Genomic DNA, 18,949 nt, shown 5'->3' on the forward strand with positions numbered 1-18,949 from the left:
TCCATTTATGTCAGCCTAACTAGAACATCTGGAGAAGTGCCTACAGAAGCTAACAAGATGAAATTGTCCAGCTCATAAAAAGAGTTTTCCTTCATGCAATATTTTATTTAACACATGATGCCAGAAATCCCATTTGTCTGCATGGAAGGAAGCCTTGGTGAATCCAGGACTTCAGAGAGCTACTGTTTTCTTGGTGGGTTTCTTTTTCTTTCCCAAGGCCCTCAAAGATCCATGGAGTCACAATGGTGGATTGAGACTGAATGCTTTCAGATGTTCATTTATTAGAGTCTAGCATATGCAACATGCAGGATTCAGTATTCTAAGTAAATAACAATTTATTAGTAATAAATAGAGTTAAGTAATTTCCCATTAAAAAAAAATTCTAATTAAAGATACACTGAGTATTCACAAGTGATGATCAAGTCCATGACATATTTTCTCTAAATGTATTTCAGTTCTACATGGTTGGATAGAATTTTTTCCTTTTCCTTTGTATCATGTATCAATAGAAAAATTAGTTTGTCGTGCTCTTTCAAAAAAAAAAAAAGTTGTGTAAAGCCTAATTTTAAAAGGTATGCACTACCAGCATACTTAAATATATTGCAGTTTCAATTTCTTACACAAGCCTACTTTTGTATTTTAGTTTGTACTTAATAATTGCCTCCTGATCTCAGTTCTTAAAAACCAGCAGTAGTATTTCCCAAAATAGCTGGAAGACTGACAAATACAACAGTACAGAGATAAATGTAAATATAATGTATAGATAATAGGCTTTGTTGCAGGTATTTTCATAAGACAGTTTTAGGGAAGGAACACACCTGCCCAGGGATAGGTCCCACTCACCAATTCTATGGTTACAGTCACTCCTCTGAGCACCTGCTGGGTTTGGAAGTGACAGTGGGGTGTCCTCTGCAGGGAAACTGTTTCATCTGCATTCTACACTCAGCTGCTGTATTCTTTCATCTGATGTAATTCATGACTTTGTAAAACCAAGTGATGTAATTTTAACCCAGATTTTTCAACTTCCTATTTGAAACAAAACACAAACCAAAATAATTATTTTGTGTTTCTTGAAGTGTTAACCCAAACCAAACATCCCTGTGAACCATCAGGTAGTTTGTACAATTAACACTGATGGATTGATTGGACATAGGCACAGCAAGAACCTAAGCCCCATGGTTTGCAGTTAAGAATATTGTTGCAACAGATGCTGATTGACATTTGATGCTTAAAATATTTTTACAATCATCATAGTTTAATGGAGAAGATTAGGTTAAGATTATGTTTATGTACTAATGCTATCTGAACCACTAAATTCAGTTGCCATTATTTTTAGGTACACAGCAGAGTGATCCTGGAACTGCTGGAAACAGTCTCAGTAATATTAGGTACCAAAGTTTTTCAAAGGGAAGAGAATTGTCAGTGCCTACTGCAGACTACACCCCATTCAATAAAAATCCACCAAGTCACAAAGGTGTCAGGCATATAAAGTACAGTTGCATTTATATGGAATTCAACTTCATATACTAAACTTGATGAGTTAAATCAAACATACCTTTAAGAGTTCAAATTAATAATATCATAAAATTAAACACAACTATTCTTCATCAGACCTTTTCTTATTCTCTTTTAAGTAAAATTACATTTTTCTTTTCCTTGTAAAATTGTCTCACACTATACAGTGAGGTCAGTGGTATTGTGTACAGATACATTGTAATAAGGTTGCTGTATTTAAGTGTGAATGTCAGACTCCACAGAAAGTCACAAGTACTTCCCTAGGTAATTTAAAGAAAGAAAAGCCACTGGTTTCCAAAGTGGAGTATGTAGCTGAGCATTCAAAGAAAACATTCTTCAAAGAGCAAACACAACATGTTGGAGTACAGAAATGTCAAAAAAATTCTTTTTACTTCTTTCATTTCTTTCAAGTTCATATCTTTATTAAAAATATTTCCCCTCTGTGGAAATATTTTGACAATTTTTGATTTTAAACTTAAATCACTTGAAGTATTAATCAGATGCAGAAGACTGGCTAGATTCAGTGTTCAAACTGCAAGCCAATGCTCTAATTCATTATGGAGATAGCTTACATTTCCCCAAGCAAATTATATGATTAATCAAACTGAAAAGCAGGTGTATCCTATTGTAAAAATATCCATCATATAGAACAATTTCCATTGCTGTCAAGTCCTTTCAATATTTGATGAAGTAATTTTACCCCCTCCTTTCAAAAGACATTTCCTTTTATTATGTATCCTAAGACACTTTAACTAAAAACCCAAATCTGAATATTTCAATAAGGTTGTTTTATTATTCAGTAGATTCATGGAAATTTTACTAGGATGACAGAAAAAATTCCACACCATTCTGTCTCCACTAATACAGGTACATGGCTTCAGCTGGCAATATTACTGGGATTAGCATAGAATGATGAAATATTTAAAAGGAATTTTTTTTTCTAAAATCTAATAAATCAAATGACTGCCAAATGTCATTAAAGTGATGGTCTCTGACTTGAATATGCTTTTCATATTCAAATTTGAAAAGAAAGAGATGAAAGCCTGGAAAGGTTACTCAGTTTCAACTAATAACCTCAAGCACTCTACATTCACATGCATAAAAAATGAAATTGGCTCTATTGTCTAATTTTACTTCAGAAACAACTCTTTTCTTCTTGCACTGAACAGATGTATTAGCATCTGTATTTAAAGGGATATGCTGAGTGGTTTTGTTCACCCCAAAGTATTTAGCAGCTATGTCAGACTAGTTTGTACACAGACAGTAGCTTATGAATCAAGTCCAAATACAATATCCTGTATTATAAAGTGTTCCTTTTACATATCTTAAAATTTGTTTGACATATTTAACACTTGTAATTGCATACAGTAGGCAAAGAATATTACACTTTTTCGAGGCTAGTGGGATAAATTCAGGTATTCTGCTTTCTTACTTAAACTGAAGCAAATGACTGAGCCATACTATTAGAAAATTATAAGAAAAAATAACAAATTATCTTGGAGCTTAACAGTCAAGACTATTTTGAGTCCCAGTTTTATTGATATTAGATGTGAATATAACATATACAAAGCAGAACACAAGCTGCTTAGAAAGATATTTACAAATCAAAAATATAAAACTGCTTTAGAACATAATTAGCTCACGTCATATTTCATCATTAATACAAAACCACTCACATTATAAAGCCATGCTGAAAATATATGTAGCATCCAATATGTTATATGAATTCTTTTTAAACAACCATTTATATTTCTATGATGCAGAGTGAAATATGTTATTTAAATCTATTCCTAAGCTGGTTTTTTTTAAAGCCTTTTCTTATTTATTAGGTACTGTTCAAGTGAACAATGGATACTTTGTCAACTACTGCCCACAAATAATTCTATTTAATGGGAATAAAATTAGTTTTTACATTTAGCATTTAAAACAAAATATAATACAAAATTTCACCTAACACAGAGAATGGGTAGACATTGAAGAAGATTAAACACTTTCAAAAATGTCTCAAAGAAATTGGTTCAGTGCTTTCATTTCAGGTTAGCAAAACAAAACATGGGTAAGATACTTAGTCTATGTCAAAATGCTTTGTCTACATTTGATATTGACTCTTTGTAATTAATGCTACCCAAAGCATTTGGATGAATCACCAAACTCCTTAGGGTAAGTACTAAATACATTGGACATCACATCCAAATTCAAAATCTCAACTTTTCTCATCTTTCTGATTTCTGAGACTAAAAATCCTTGGTTTCATTCTGTAATTAGTGTTGACTACCATCTTCAAGCAGCTGTATATTCCATATTTTGATTTCCTTTTTGGTTACAATAAAAGGCCAACACTTTGATATGAAAAATAGAATTCCAACTGTCTCAAATGCTCAACAACAGTATCCAACAGAAGTGCTTTAAAAAATAAGTTTGTCCTTTCTGCACAGAAAAGCTGAGTTGAAAATACCTGGCTTAAAGGACCAACGCTCCTATTTTTTACATCGCTTACATTTTTTACACATATTAGCTTTAACTAATATATTGCCTTGAAAAACTCAAAATAAAGGGAACTTCTAAACTGTAAGATCGACTTGAATCCAGTATCTACCAGTGCTCAAAAAAATGCATGCTTTACTCCTTAGCATTTTATATATTTATTTCCAGAGTCCACTTATTCATTTCTATTTCAAGCAAAGAGCATATAAAGCTATTCTCCAATAATCGCAAGTAATCATCCATTTTCTATCAGTATTTCAATCACTATGAATATTGATTAACAAATATATTACTGAATGAGAAATAATCCTCTTCCTCTATCAAGTGCTGAATTCCTGTGATCATCTTATTAACAATAGAACAGAGCCAGAAAAAATGCTATTACAGGAACATCAATGTAATTCAAGTGTACAGAGACAGCAAACATCACTCATTAAGTAATTATGATTAACAGGGCAACACAGAACCATATCCACATAAAAATACATATTGCAAATAAATTACTCTAGTCCTGTATGCAGTGACTTTTCATGTGAGGAATAACATGTTCTATTTTTACCTTTTCCCCACACTGGTGTAGATGTGAGAACAGGAAGAGGGATACAGAAATGCTCCCTGTTCCTTCTCCACATGGATGGGACTTTAATAAAGTGCATACAGCTCAGACTCTCCCTAAGACCTGGGGCAGAGATCTCTCTCTCCTTGTTGAATAACTCTTGTGGAACTGGATCCCTGCTGAAGGGGAAAGGCACAGAAAATCTTCTCCCAGCATCACTGTCCTGCCAAGTGCCAGGAGAAGAATGAAATGGCCCAAGATCAGCACCATGACAAGGCTCCATGCGACCCCTTCAGCTCTTGCTAGAATTAAGAACACACTGAATAAAAAGATCTATTTGTGACAATGAAGGGAACTCTGGTTGCTGCCTTTTTATCTGGTGCAGAGTCCAAATTTCATCATTTTTTAGACCAGCATAAATTAATCTTTAATATCTTCTAAGGCATTAATTACTTGCTACAGCTTGAGCCAATGATTAGGTACTGACTCTCTATGTAATCTGTAATGTACCAGCCATGCACTCTTTCCCTTTCCAAAATGACAACTCCTAAGTAGCTCTAAAGCACCAAAGACTTTAGAAAATAGAAGGTTCTAGAGGGAAGTGTGCTTTCCTACCCCAACCATGACAACTACATATCTGATCATGAAGTCACAGTTGCACTTTGCTCATAATAGAACTTTAGATCACTTGCACAGTCCTTGCTTTCTCTTCAGCTCACCTCACACCCTTTCTGAAGAAAAACCATAGAATTGTTCAATGCTTCTCCTCAAGTGGAATTGGTTTTAAAGATTTGGTTTTGCACCTTGCCCATGGCACAGCCACAACTAACAGACTTTAAAGATAAACTGTTTCCAGGGATAAATAATACAAAAATATAAATATATCTGAAACTGTTTGATTGGTGAGATACAAACTTGCATAATTCTGAATTTTATTTTCTCCCCAAGAAGCTGGGAAAACTTCATTAGCAATATTGTTACTGCCCTGAATGAAGGTACACCTACTCCTGCAGACTGTCTCAAAGAGAAAACTTAACTTTTTTAATGTTTAATCACTCATCTTCGATTGATCCATCAGAAAAAATAAAAACCAACTCTGTCAAATCTCAAAGCCAGTTAGCTACACAGGTACCAACCAGTCACATAATTAAGAAATTCAAATGTTGTGTAAACTTACAACTACCTTTCATTTGAAAGGGAAGCATAATTCTTAAGTTAAAAAGGCATGAAAGGCAGAAAATTCCTTGAGGAAAAAAAGATATTCAGCCTTAAATCTGGCGTTCTACTTAATTTCATATTCTGACTAATTTGTTTTATTTGTTACCTAAAAAATAATAGGCAATGACTTAAGATTCTGTAGTTTTGAATAATTTTAAAAGCTGCTGTTTGGTGTTGTTTGGTATAATTTCTCCCTCTTCTTTCATTTCTTCTATCTCAAAGAATGACTTGCAGTACATGCTTTCAATTACAACTTCAAAGTGTATTTGACAAGGGGTAGATAGAAGTTGTAAGTCCATCATTTCAGCATAGGGTCTACTCAAACTTCTGTCATCTCACACTTTATCAGTTGCAAAACACAGCTTAGGTATTTCCTGGATACTTTAAACTCACTTTTACTTTAGTTTCAGGATTATAGTGACCCCCAGCAAACAACCACCTCAAAGATGGAGAATGGCAAATGGTTCTTTTTAATCTTAGACCAATCAGTACTCCTTGAAAGTACTGGCTACAAAGTTTAACAAGTTGCTGTTATCATAGTCTGATAAGATGGTTCTGTTTCATAGATTTTATTTCTTGTTTTATTAAATATGCTGGTGCAGCACTTTTAATTCTCCAATTTCTTACAGAAGAAAAACACAAAGCAACAGAGATTAGTTCTATACAGGAGTAGGAGAATACAAAGGATTAGTATTTCTGGCATGTTAGAATTGAGCCAACTCAGTAACACAGAGTAATACTAAAACCCTGAAATTTAATTCTCTAAATTCAGATTAAATTCACAAAACAAGCCCAGTTGAGAAAAAAAAATTGAACACTCAAATATCTCCCTGAATTACACTAAAGACATTCAGGTCTTGCAGAAAATAAGTGTAAAGAGGAATCATATCAGCCAAAATTTAAAACTGCAATACAATATCCAAGTAATTTCCTTTTTTAAATTAATACAGCTAGCACATAGGTGGAAATACACTATTCAAGTAATTGTACCCAAAAAACCCATAATAAAAGGAATAGTTTTTATTGCCTTGCTATACATAAACTTGAAGCTTTACAGCTTCTCATCTTAGCATAAGCTTGTGCTCTTCACCAGGAGAACCATGAGCACTTGGTATTTTTGCACTTTTTTGCTGTTTAAGAAAGATTTTCATGTCAAAATTAGTTACAACTTGAGATCTTAGAGCAAGAGAATGCACCTATGGCACCTGCAAAAAAAAAAAAGAGAGAAAAAAACAGAACCACTACCAAACAAATTGGGCATTGTATTTGCCCAAGTAATTGCCTCATGGCACATTTTAAGACAACTTGGAAGTTGACAGCAGTAAATCTTATTGTGAAAACTGAATGCTATATAATTTCCTGAAAGGGTTTGGTGTAGATGTGGGAGTGTAAAGGAGGAGGGTATGGAAGAGAAAAGATTTTTTTAATTTATTTTTTTTAATATAAAGACCATGCCAAAGAAAATGCAAATTCCCAGTTTTGATGTCTATTTTGAGGATCTGAAACAAGGCTTTTAATCAATGTATTATACATCAAATTGATAATGTTAACTTCTGATTATTCAAATGTATGAAATATTCATAGAGAACTGTCCAAACTTTTACATTTCTTAGACTTCTTTTCTCTATTAATTATCATGCCTGGAAGCTTTTTAGTAGAAGCAGCAGCCATCAGCCTGACTGAACCTGACAAGCTAGCAAGGCCCAATTACACTGGCACTCTGTGGCACTTTGATGTACTGGAAACGAAAAGAGATAGGGGCAAATTGTATAGCACATTATGTTAATGACTTGATTTAATCCAGCCACTAAACTTTATGTAGCCTGTTAAAAAAGATGCTAACACTAATTATGCCACTTTGGAAAGGAAAGAAGGGGACAAGCATTTCATACCGACAAAGTGAAGCTCATAAATGTTGTAAATGAAATGAAACAAAATGAAGTAATCTATGATTAATCATACATCATAGACAAGAAGAAAAGAGAAAGAAGCAAGTGGTACAGTTAAGTAGTGGAAAATCTGTTAGATACCCTTTGTGATCAACATATCTAAGAAATAACCATGAACTGTCTAATTTGCAACATGCCAGAAAACCTCAGTGTGATCTTAAATGGCTTAAACAGTTTGGCATACAACTCAGATCTAGGGGATAATTAGCATAACGATCTCCAAAAATCACAAGTTTTATTTACAGTGTTTGATTACCAGCAGGATATTTATCTCAAAAGATAAAAAGCAGTGATTTTTGATCTTAAAAAAATACAAATTCAGTAACAATTTTGACATGCTGCATTCCAAAATTAACCCAAGAATTCATATAAACCAATGCATATTTTTAAAATCCAATCAGTATCAAATATACTTGTTGTCTTAATAGTTCAGATGTTTTATTGTTTCATCTACCCTTCATGAACATGCATTTTTGTTACCACAAGAACAGATCAATGGGGAAAGGTAGACATTGATGAACCTGAAATGGATCTACACACAAAGTTCTCACAGAAGTGCTCTTAAATGATTGTGAGAAAATAAAATACACGACTAGAAAATTATAGAACAAGTGTATTATATTTTGACTTAATAGAGATAAGTAGCACTAATTTTAGTTCTCAAAATTACAGGTGACATTGTTTTTAACATTATACATATAAGCAATGCAATTCCACCTTCAAAAGTACTCTCTGCAGCTTTATGAAGAATATATGAGTGATTGCATTTCTAAACCTCTTCTACAGTTTAAACAAAGAACAGCTATATTTCTCATACAAAGAATTGCTTCTTGTTGCTAGTTGCTTTGTAGGATGTTTCACAGCCTTGAAAAGAGCATTTAAAAAAATCAAGCTACCTCTAGGATATCACACTGCAGAACATAACAAACCATGAAATCTGATAGGATCTAACAGTACAGCCCTGGTCCTTTAAAAGAAGGCTGAGACAGATCAGAGAAGTATTAACTGTTAGAAGCACTGTCATCAATTTTACTTACTAGTTTTATATTTTTTAGCATTGTTCAGTCAAGATTAGATCAAAAAGTATGAAATATTCTTGGTTTTTTTTTCCAGAACTATCCTACTGAAATAATGTTCAAAGAAAATTTTCCAAATTTGTATTAATGTCATCTTATTTTTTATATATGTCTTTGTGGTAATTAATTGCTGGTTTTAAGAATAAGTCAAGAGAACATGATTAGTGCACTTGCCCACAAATAATAATAGAAAAAGAAGTACACTGAAGTGATTTGATACTGTACATATATAACTTTACTGAAAACTGATGTTAGATACAGCAAAGCTACTCTTAGACAGCATTAGGTTTAAAATATTTTTTAGTCTGGACAAATAATTGCCATATACATTCTGACTCAGCTGTTTAATATTACTGGACAATGGACTTGAAATAATACAGTCATTTCTGTCAGATTTTACTGCTTCAAGAGCACTATCACCTTGATGTGAAAAACATTGGAAGAATCAATGTGGTTAAACCCCTTTACTGCAGTCCATCTGAGTTCTGCTGAGAAGCCTGATAGCAATATAGGTGCTTTACTAACAAATGAAGAATAAGTGCCAGGCAAATCTTCTCTTCCTTGCAGAAGATTAACCCTGCAAATCAATGACCTTTATAGTCATCTAAACTGTATTTTTTTCTGTTTTGTAAAAATAAAAAAGTAGTGCTTCCCAGATGAAAGTTGAGGACTGGAATGATAGAAGTCCTGTGATGAATTGAGGTATGAACAACTGTTAGCTTTATACGGGATTATGGCCTGAATTTGTGGATTTCCTCTGACTGTGCTTAACACCAGGCACACATAAAGAATAATTTATCCTTTTTTTAAAGAAAAAAATAGTTCTGTATGCAGGTGGATTATTTCAGAGCATTTTGGGTTTTTCTTCTCTGAAGCAAATTACTTATAAACACAACAGGGATTCAACATCATATTTTTCCAATTTTTCTAATGTATTCTTACACAGAAGCTGCAAACAAATGAACATGAAATTTTAGCATTCTGTTTGTGCTTTTACTGTAAACTTGGTATTGTGGACTTGGTTTATTTCAATGATAAACAGTTTAAGCTCAGAGGTGGAACAGGATGACCTGCCTTTTATAATCTTTAAATAAATCTCCCTCTAACAACTTTAAGTCACGAATATGATAAGACATACTACCCCTCTCTCTGTCTGAAAGGATTTCCAATACCAGCATTGGCTGTTATCTGCAGACAAAAGGAGCATATTCATTAAAATGGTCTTTAGAACTGCATAGTTCTAAGGGAGAATATAAAGATATTTAAAATAGAAGCCAGGTTTCCCTTAATATTTTATGAATCTAGGTCAGATACCAGATTTTTGCATTCAATTATGATACAGTTTCCATTTGGGAAGAAAATAACACCACCATATCCACTACCCAGCTTCAGCTATAAAGTACACCAGAATATAATTTCTGTCATGGAGCTTCTCATAACGAGGCAGCTCCCACTGCTAGTAAGAAATGCTTAAGAAAATGGAAAGAGACATAGATTTATTAACAAAATACAGTTACTTATTCATAAAGATGAATTCTACCTTCTGGTTCCAATCCTTCAGTTATTTCTCTCTCATTTCCAGAAGTAATTGATGTTTGGTCAGCTAACTGCTCCTCTGACAGATGTGAGAGCTTTTCTGTCTCCTGTTAAATTTCTTCAGCCATCTCCACCTTATCATCTGCTAGCCTTTTTGTTTAACCTCCTGTCCCATATGCTACATAAAAAGATAAACTTACAGTCTTTATAGCACCCCTTGAATAGTAAAACTTACTAAAGTTCAAAACTTGAAGAGTTATGGCCAATATGCAAAGTCTTTAAACAATGGCATTGCTTATGCAGCACAGGAAACAATGAGAAGTTGTCAACTGCAGTAACAAATAATTGATACAGTAAAAAGAAATTCTCTAACGATGTATATTTGTGAAAACATAACTATTATAATCACTTGGTACCTGTCAACATATATTCAGCCTCTTAGATTTCCAGATTCATTTATATTTCAGCTCTTTCAGTTCTACAAGACTCAGTTTAAAAAAAAAAACAAAGCCAAGAAAACCTGCTCCACTACTACCTTATTCAGTTAGCAATTTTACAACTAAATTATACAATACTTTCTGTTTCAAAAGCAAACTAATATCATATAAAAAAGAATCAGCCTTGTCACATAATACAAACATTCTCTAAGGTAAAATATCTTTAGTACATAACTTTCTCTGAGGTAATCTTACTCCCTTGTTTCTCTTTGAGTACAATTATGTACAACAACATCTCATCAATGGATACAACACTGCAGGGTTGTGTCCAGGGTGGAAACTCAGTGATGACTCAGTGAAGTCAGTCATGTTAAACCCCACAGAAGTGAGGCCCTGCTGTGCTCTCCTGGAGAGCTGCAGCAGTGCCAGCACCTCCCTCTGCATGGGCACCTCCCACACATCACATCTGCCCCACTGGAAGGACCATGGCAGACAGCAAAGCCTGGGCTGATCCCCACCCACACATTTCCAGAGTCCATGAGGTCTAAACCCTGCTTGGTGGGAAACACAAAGGGATTTGATGTGATTTATTCACTGAACCCACGGTAGGTCCCTCTTAGGTTGATGGGTACCTGCACACACATGGAGATAGGTGCACACATCACTTTACCTGTGTATGGGAATGGATTATGGTGTGAATGTTCCTATCTCATACCTACAGCCAGGTCATTGTTATAACTGCAGTGCACCCTATGAGATTGCTTGATAAATGTTAAAATACTCAGTCATTAAGTGCTGCTAAACTCTTTTGCACCCTTATGTTTGCATCCATATCTTGGCACACTTGCCCCCTTTGCATTCCTGAATTTAGTATAAATCATTCCAATTTTTTTCTAATTTAATCTTCCTTTGTATGCTTTAAATCTGTGTAGCAAGTGAGCCTTGCCAACAAACTCAGTAAAGCCATGTTTTCACAAATTCATATTAAAACTGCTTTTGCCAAAACCTTTGATAGTGTTCCTTTAATTGGCCAAACCACTTGTTCACAATACCTATTTAGCTATATGCCAAAGTCATTCCATTTATTCATTATTTCCCTCTGCTGGTAATTTTTAGAGGGAAGGCAAAACAAACTCCATCCAAACAAGAGCAAATGTGCAGGGCCAGAAGCTGGACTTTGGTGATCCTTGTGGGTGCCTTCCAACTCAGTATGTTCTACAATTCTGTGAGATGATCCCCCCGTGATCCCTGCCAACCTGAACCATTCTGTGATTCTGTGAATACTTCTGCAGGAGCAATGATAAAAAGCTGTAATCACATCCTAGATACACAGGGTTTGAAGGGGATTAGAATATCTATGCAAGCTGCAGCAGCTTAATGACAATTAAAAGTGTAGTACCCTGGTGATACAGTCAGGGGTACAAGAAGCTATGAAGTGCCAATCTGGGGAAGGCAAACATTGCCACTTAAACATTAGGCATGCACCTAAAAGATTGCACTTAAACATAGAAGGACAGAAGATGGAAAGTGTTGCCTAATTTTCCAAAGTCAGCTTAACCAAATAATAGTACAGCCCATGATATTTTCATGCTCTGAATATAATTTTAAATTTAGCATTATATAATCAAGCTATCAGTAACTGATGTGTTGTAACTTCATATTAATGTAGCTTAAGGTATCTTTATTCATATTAGTATCACTTAAGGGCCAATTTTGCTAACACTTGCTGTGGTCAAAAAAAAAGTTTAAATGATCAATTTAGTATTAGATGTCAATAAAGCTACGCAGAATCTCAATAGTAAGCACATGATGAACTGAAGCCATACTCATAAGAAGAAGTATTCACAACAAGTTGGTCTACTTCATTCCATTAGATTGTTCACAGAAATACACTTTTTAAAAAATATACATTTGAAGAATCAAATTAAAAATATTTAGGTTACTTCCAGCCTGTGCTCTTCTTTTGTAAACTTTATATATTGCTACAGTATATAACACAGCATTGAGATACAAAGAGAGATTGCAAAGTCTTAAATATTCACTGAGAAGTTGCCCCTACAGCATGGGAAAGACACATATGAAATAATCTCTTCAGTAGATTAGAAGAAAAATGTATTATTGTAAATGTACACAGCTGTAAATAAAAATCAGTGTATACTGAAAATATAAAAAATTTCTGAATTAATGAAGTTGAAAGACAATTAAACATGGTCAAAGGCCTGTATAGGCTTTGTGTAACTTTGCACAGTAAATAGAATAGCGGCTTTTAATTTGAGGGAGACTGTCAGATGGGCCTCTTTTCTGTAAGAGCTTTCAATGTAGAGGAGAGAAGAAACACTGAATAAAGAGTAAGTATTAACCCAACAGAAGAAGAATAAATGCAGCTGAAAAAGCATGAGCCTCATTCAGCTTATAATCTGTATTTGGTGAATTTTTGTACTTAATAGCTAGTCATAACCTTAGCATATTGTACAAATGTTCACTTAAAAGGCAGCTTTGAAATCACCAGCAATAGAAACTACACTTTTCTGGGCAATATTCCTGAGCTTCAACATAGGTATGACCTCACATCTTGAGAAGATATTAGATTTTTTTCAGAAAAATACCTCTTTCTACTTTGATCTTGTCAAGGATTGCATTTTTGTCTGCTAAATCAGATTTGATAGCCATCTCTAGTTCAGCAATTTGCAGTTTCATTTGCTGTTCCTTTGATTTCCATTGCTGTTCCTGGGTCATACAGAAGACACTGTAATAAAACATATGGCATGTGAAAAACTTTTTAGAAATCAGCTTCAACAGAAAATAATAAAGAAAAAAGCTTTTAGTGGCACAGAGACCACTGTCATCATGTCTTAGGAATTAAGTAAACACATGCTGGTCTGCTGCTGTTGAAACCAAGGCGCCTTTCTCAGGCTGCGGTTAAAAAACATGAAAGAGTTTGTGGGATGAGCAAAGGAACTGGCCTTAATTTAGAGATCCAAAGTCAAAAAGCTGGCAGCATGCAGCATTTGTGGGACTAGAAAAGGAATTCAGATGCATATCCCAGAATAATCCACAACTCAAAACCTCAGCAACTGACAACTAACAAAACCATTCTTTCCGCATACAAAACCTCTTAGTGTAGAGAACTGGGATCATCCACCTGATTTCTTTTAAATCTGTGAAACATGCAGAGCATAAAGTCAGTTGCCTGTTCAAAGAAAAATGTTGACCACAAAGTGACAACAGTTTTCTCATACTGTAAAACAACAATTCTGATACTGATTAAGAAGCACATTTAAAGTAATCGTTCTCCTACTTTAAAGAAAAAAACCAGAGGTGGGCCAAGAAATTAGAATAACTTCTTTGCCTGTAACACATTATTTACTTGTAAACTACCAATCTATGTGCAATAAGCATTGCATGGACACAGAACTAGAACTGCTGAAACCACAACAAAAAGCGTTACTCAGATTAAAACTAAATTAAGTACATTATACAATTTACAGTGTAATTCTCAGTAGGCAAAAAGACAAAGCTGTGCAATGAGTTTTCATATAAATTAGACAGTGAGTGGTATAGCCTTCATATTATTATATTTGCATTCTTATTTACTGAACAAAATGTCAATCTTCACCAAGCACAAAGCAGTTTATTCACTTTTGTACTCCATGAAAAATCAGTAACTGCAAGGTTCTGTAAACAAAAAAAAGTCAGTTCCTCAACTCTTTGGTGAAGCTTGTCAGCTAAAAAACTATATTTTACATAAATCAATGTATTAGAAATCTTCCGATATCAATTTTTTTATCCACCTATCTCTGGAAGAGATCTATGTAACAAGCCTTGACCACAAAAAGAGAGGAGGAAGAGATGCTGCAGAACACATAGGACACATGAGGACAGCCCACACAGGTTCAGACTCTACATGCTGACTGAGAATTCTGAGCACCTATAAGTGCATTTATATCTCATATATTTGAAGAATGACTTCAAGATTAAAGAAATAAAATATTATAGCATGAATTGTAAACCCTAAAGTATATAGGGTTTGTATTCCTATATGTATTATTCATGAAAACATTGTATATCCCTGTATTTTGTCTTTTTCTCATACTATATCTAACCTATGTACACAGTTCACTAGGCATAGAGCATTTCATAGTGTGACTGTTTTCACAGCATGCATGAGCTAAAGCAGAGCTTCTAAGTCCTGCAGTAATACATGCATTTTGAAGGTAACATACAGGCAATATAATGCACTGAATCCACTACCACTCCACAGTATTGCAAAGTACAGAAGAGACACTGTGTTCTCTAATTGCTTGGAGTTTGATTGGCTTCCATAAGGAAAACATAACTCTCTTCAAAAGAAAAGAAATACTGTCAGTTTCCACACTTCTGAAAAGGTTTTCAAGTTTGAATGACCACAACCCAGTTATATGTGAGTTCATCAGCTGTAGGTACAATTACTTCACAGTAGGGTGCAGCCAGGTTTTAGTTCAGGTTTTTAGAAGACTGAGCTGGCAGAAGAATCATTAAGCATTATTATTACGGTTGTTAAGAATTTAGATGTTTAAATGAAGAACATTTTAGAAGACAGGTTTTATCTGAACCCATATATTGCTAATGTTTATGTCAGTGTGAATTGAGTCCACGTGTGTTGCTTTCTTCTTTCAAATTTTAAGATTACATTTACTTGAATTCATGTGGAATTTCTTTCATATTTACTGTATTTCACTGGAGTTGAAGCCATCTGTGTAATTATAATGGTCAACCACATCTGGCACCATTTCCTTTGGAGGGAGTTTAAGCATTGCTAGATTTGCATTACAAGGTCATATGAAAACAATTCCTCCAAACCTTTTATACAAATGAATTGTTTTCTTGGATACTGACTAAATAATAGGAGTCAACTGACAAATTCATACTTGTTCTTTGCAAACTTTTCAGATCCAGTTCTTCAGTCTTGGCTTTGGCAAAAATTCCCATCAACATCAAAAAATTTCCTGAAAAAAACTTTAGCAAAGAATGGGTTTATGCACCTTTGCCTCCATTTAAAAGTTGAAAAAGAATTATTAATTATTAATTAAGTGGCACCTGTGGACACTGGCCTATCTACTGCTAGCCCAGGTAAGCTCTAGTAAAGTTGTATTGTTCAAATAGGCAACCAAAAAAGCTGACCATTAAATAGTAGCTATATAATCCTTCTCTTTCTAATTTATTGATACCTATACAATAACATGGAATGATGAAAGATGAATCAATGTTTAAATGAGAGTATATGAAAAGACAGATCATTTTAGTGAAAGAAACACCATAGTATAGACTACTTGCTATAATGGAAGCTCATTTTCAATTTCTCTTGTTTAATATTTTTTTAAGTCATCCCATTATGTTTATAAGTAGAACAGAAAATTTCAAGCCAAGATTGTTAGGTTGATTTATTAGTAAGAATTATTTCTCTGAATAAATGATTGAGAATAAACAAAAACTTCATCAGAAATATTTGTGACATGATCAAATTCTGGAGAAATCTCCAGCAATTAACCTAAGTGAGTGACAAGTGACCAACTTCTCCATACAAAACTCTAAATTTTGTGATTATACAACTGTTGCACCTCCTAAGTAAAAAAAAAAGTTTTAAGCTGTTAAGTTTTTTAACAGAGCTGATGAAATACAGCAGAGCACATGAGAGTTTCCATATACAGTCATATGATGAACAGCAGCCTGAGCAGAGTTACATGTGTGCAAAAGCACAAAATATATATGAACACATTACAGCACACAGTATATTAAGATCTATGAAAAAAGGACCAGAATCAAATTTTCTGTATGCAGAAATCCTAACTTACCTTACACAGCTTATCATAGTTTTTGTTCAAGAGTTCATTCTCTTTTTCTGGATTGTTTATTCTTTCCTGTAATTAAAATGAAGAGAGAAGTTTCAAGTAATGCACAGCACAAAATGAAATTACAATGAATGTGTGAACAGAAATAGCAAATAATTTTTAGTGTCAGGCTATTATTTGTTCTTCTAATACAACTGTCTCTTGGAAGCTTTATAAGATAAATCCACATGGATTTATTTACATTAGCCCAAAGTCTTTTCCATGCTGTTTAGATGAAGCTGAGAGTAGCATGTTGCAGTTGATCAACAATCTAATCACATTCTGTCTTATGCAAAATAATATAAAAACCTGGAGTGTTCTATTTTTAAATTCCCTTCCAGGAAGTGAATATCAGCATTAGCTAGAGCATGGCTTTTGCCAATAGAAAATATTTTTAGTGACATTATAGAAACAACACACCCTTGCTTCCAAAACACTCACTACAGCAGGATCTGGTTTAAGGACATGAGCCACTTAAATAGAGAATATCTACCCTCCATGCATTACAACATTTAAAATGCTTGGCAAAATATCTGTGAGGTAAACTTGGGTCACGTAAAATACATTTATTTACAACAGGTAAAACAGGTGGTAAAACTAAGTTGGTACAAAATGCAAGAAAAATCAAGTAGGTTTTCACATTTTTATTCCTTACACATAGAAGAAAATGGGGAAGAAACCATTCCCCATCTGATGTTTAGCCCTGTATCTGGACAACTTGTTAGTGATGACAGAAGTCTCTCAGAGTCACTAGACATAGAATGATTTGAACTGCTGCATAAGATGTAACACTGTACTCTAATTAAATCAGGTTCAAAGAATACTAGAAACTAGCAATACATGATCAATAAACCAAGTATTATGGGTTTTTTCTATTAATAAACCAGTTTTTAGTACCAGATTGACATGATGTCTTATGCTTTAACTTCAAATATTGTCCAAAGACTGGTGGTTTGGATCAGGTGTGGTTCACAGTTCTATGAAATACAAACAGCATTTTGGTCAGAAGTTTTCTTGTGAATAGGATAAAAATATATGTAGTACCACTCTTCTAAATATGTTTGAAAGGTCTATTCACATCTCCTCTGTTGAAATGTACCCCAACATTTCTTTTTCCCTTATCTGTATGCACTACCTAAAGTAAAAGATTCTAGCTCTAGCCCACAGCCTCACCTCCTCTGTCCCTCTGTTTGAAATAGCTACTGATTGCAATTTGTTTTGAAGATGGAACTACTTTAACTGCCCCTTTTTAAGCTATTCATTCAGCTCATCACCTTTTGCTAAGCATCATGGTTGGTCTTTAAGTTCTTTAGGCGCTATGAAAAGAAAGGAATATCCAGAAAAAAATAAAATCAATTACACCTAGTAGAATGTTACAACACAGCATATTCCAACAGTGGTCTGTGTCCCTGGCAGTATTTATGTAGTATGTATTCTCAATGTGCTCAACAGGAGACACTTGATCCAAGTAACTGAATGCATGGCTGGGGAAAGGTGGCACTCCTGGTGTTCTCATCAACATTAAACCCTCAGTTCAGTCATGATGAAAACAACTAAGAAATACATCTGTACAGCAATTAAAAGATTTTGCTGTGGTTATGGTGGTTAGACATGCTGACCAAAAAACACCGCAGCAGCAAGCAGAAATGAATGTTGACCACAGTTATGGTAATCACAGAGCTTGCCACAGCTCTGTTAACCCTTCCTTGTAAATACATGATTGTTCCATAATCCTAATACATTCAGTTCTATTTTCCTACTAGTAGTACTTTAAAAAGGGACTTCTGATTTCTTTTATATTTTCATTTATTTCAATGGATGACATTAAGGCACATTTAACCAATTTTAATATTAAATGAAGAATGCTGATAGAATCTCTAATTTCAGAATATTAGTTAACAATGTAGTGGCTACATTCCACAAATGCTTTAATAAAGCCTCATTCACTAAGAATTTCAATGTAAATAATATTCAAATTATGACTTGAAACAACAGAGCACAGAAGCCAATCTTCTGTTTAATAAAATGAGTGTATGAAAATGTAGGTTAAATACATATGTGGCTATAGATAGTGCTTAATGATTGCAGACAGAATAAAGTTAGCTTCAGTATTTTCAATATACTATTTCCTAGAAAGTAGTTGTAATAGGTAAGCATGTTATGTGCCATCTAAACTAGAAATTTTGGATTTTACAGTTATTCACATTTAGTAGACATGTCTCAAAGATTCAAATTATTTGAAATTGGAAAACCATTGGATCCATTCTCTTGTAACAAAAAAGAGCCACAGAAAACACTCATCCTTCTCCAA

The 18,949-nt window shown here is 34.0% G+C and overlaps 1 long non-coding RNA gene across 5 annotated transcripts in view; it reads right to left on the minus strand.

The window, feature by feature from the left end:
• Positions 1-16,674, minus strand: part of LOC118691077 (uncharacterized) — a 29,657-nt gene extending 12,983 nt beyond the window's left edge. For 4 of the 5 annotated variants that reach the window (XR_004980956.2, XR_004980957.2, XR_004980958.2 and 1 more), the window contains exons 1-3: positions 16,603-16,674; positions 13,378-13,517; positions 844-1,026 (exon numbers count right to left, since the gene is read on the minus strand). This is a non-coding gene — a long non-coding RNA (uncharacterized LOC118691077). The remainder of the gene's footprint in view (positions 1-843; positions 1,027-13,377; positions 13,518-16,602) is intronic. The other variant, XR_004980959.2, reaches the window with a different exon arrangement.
• Positions 16,675-18,949: the final 2,275 nt, after the last annotated feature.

This window comes from Molothrus ater, chromosome 12, assembly GCF_012460135.2.
Source record: "Molothrus ater isolate BHLD 08-10-18 breed brown headed cowbird chromosome 12, BPBGC_Mater_1.1, whole genome shotgun sequence".
Taxonomy (NCBI): domain Eukaryota; kingdom Metazoa; phylum Chordata; class Aves; order Passeriformes; family Icteridae; genus Molothrus; species Molothrus ater.